Source organism: Oratosquilla oratoria, chromosome 32 (genome assembly GCF_046742065.1).
Source record: "Oratosquilla oratoria isolate Oo_2021 chromosome 32, ASM4674206v1, whole genome shotgun sequence".
Taxonomy (NCBI): Eukaryota; Metazoa; Arthropoda; class Malacostraca; order Stomatopoda; family Squillidae; genus Oratosquilla; species Oratosquilla oratoria.
In genome coordinates, this window is record NC_134808.1 from 19,436,422 (window position 1) to 19,438,921 (window position 2,500).

The following is a 2,500-nucleotide window of genomic DNA, read 5'->3' on the forward strand; positions in this document are numbered from 1 at the left end:
GTGTAATTGTTAAATGTTGGCTTACCAGCAAGCTATCTTGTTCACTCAGATGAATTTCCTCACTACTCGCACGGTGGAAAAAAAAAAAGTATTTCGATTGACCAGCAAAGGAATAACATAGAATTGTATATTAATTCCGACAACGGAAGTCAATTTTATTCAGTTGATGGAAACACCCCTTCAGGAACATTATACATTCTAAATCCATCGTATTGTATGAACCACACATGGCTGTATCGGCCGCATATTCAGCCAAAATGTTAGCACCAATGTAAAATCAACCGAAACAGTCACATGGGAATTTTCTATCTAAACGAATTAAGAGGACTTACAATTCTCTATCATGACTTGTAGGCTTTATTTTGTGTTACATAAGACGATTTTATTCATCACAAGACAGGACCCGAGGCATAGGAAGGGCTATAAATCCAATTTGTCATTTAAACCACGGCTCCTCCTTCAGCAGATTAAAATTGCTGCTTAATCTTTGCCTGAAGGAAATGTATTAAGAATTTGACTTTGCTGAAGGGTTGGAAGGAGAGGATCCTGAACATGGCCGACGCATAAAAGAAGGAACTCCCGTATAACAGAGTTGAAGATTGTTAACATTTACGGGTTTGTTTATGTTTTGTGTAAAGTTGTCTTCTAAAGGTCAATACAGATTTCGTAAGACGCTGGCCCTTACTAAAGAGTCTCATTGAGATGACAACAGCTTTTCTGTCAGATGATCTCCCCTCAACAGAACAAGATTGTCCAATGTAACTAATAACATTTACGGGTTTGTTTATGTTTTGTGTAAAGTTGTCTTCTAAAGGTCAATACAGATTTCGTAAGACGCTGGCCCTTACTAAAGAGTCTCATTGAGATGACAACAGCTTTTCTGTCAGATGATCTCCCCTCAACAGAACAAGATTGTCCAATGTAACTAATAATAAATCATGTAAAATATTTTATCATTATTTTTATATATTGTCAAAGACAACCAGTAATCCTATCTTTGGAGACAATATCGCACGGAAAAATTAAGACACAGAGGTGGTAAAGGGAATGTTTAAGGATGGCAGCTGCAGAACGAAGGAATTGTGTGAGCTAAAAATTGTCAGCGCCCTTTTTTTTTTCTTTTTTTTTTGGGGGGGGGGCTGGCGAGTCTTCATTCTTGAAATAATACTGGGTGACTTGTTCAATAGAGATGTTAATGAAGTCCCTGATATCAACTGCATAGAATATGCAGTCAATACTTTATATAGGTTGATGTTTTGTTAAATAGACATTTCTTATAATGAAAGGCGTTAGACAAGACATCTCTCATCACCGAACAGATACTCCTAAAGCTTATTTCTTTCTCATCTGTAACATTCTCCTTAGGCAAAATAAAAGAACTAGGCAACTGGTTATCTTTCTGTAGGTGTAGAAGAACTTGGGATATTTCTAACAATACATATTCTTAGACCTAAAGCCATTGCATATTGAGTGAAAGAACTTAACCTTTTGGCTTTCGCCATTTCTAGCAATACATATTCTTAGACCTAAAGCCATTGCATATTGAGTGAAAGAACTTCTCTATTCTTTTGGCTATTGCCATTTCTAACAATGAATATTCTTAGACCTAAAGCCATTGCATATTAAGGGAAAGAACTTTTCTTTTCATTTGGTTTTCGCCATTTCTATCAATACATATTCTTAGACCTAAAGCCATTGCATATTAAGGGAAAGAACTTTTCTTTTCATTTGGTTTTCGCCATTTCTAACAATACATATTCTTAGACCTAAAGCCATTGCATATTGAGTGAAAGAACTTAACCTTTTGGCTTTCGCCATTTCTAGCAATACATATTCTTAGACCTAAAGCCATTGCATATTGAGTGAAAGAACTTCTCTTTTATTTTGGCTTTCGCCATTTCTAACAATACATATTCTTAGACCTGAAGCCATTGCATATTAAGGGAAAGAACTTTTCTTTTCTTTTCTTTTGGCTTTCGCCATTTCTATCAATACATATTCTTAGACCTAAAGCTATTGCATATTGAGTGAAAGAACTTTTCTTTTCTTTTGGCTTCCGCCAAAATCGATTGCGGCGAAGTTATTGTCGAACCAGTTATGCTATTTGTTCTGTCTTTTCCAAGCCATTTCATTCATCTCTGTAGCACCCCATTGAAGACAAGTTAATCATTTATGAGATCCACACAAAATTGAATAAAATGATTCAATCATAGACGGTAAAATCAACATAGTATACCGATATTAGCAAAAACAAAGTTTACACCGAAACCTTCATTCTTTGAAGAGACCAAGTTTAAAATGATGTCCTTGTGAAAGTACATTAGAGGGAAAAAGACATTTGCCAAAGAATGTGTCCCGTAGCTCAATTCCCTAATGTAATCAAGTGTTTGATATTTAGAAGACAAGTTTCTTCAGGCGAATAGGGTTGGCTTGGAGGCAACGAGAAAAACATATGGCAACGTTTATTGGTTTTGACAACATAAACAAATGAGTATCAAAC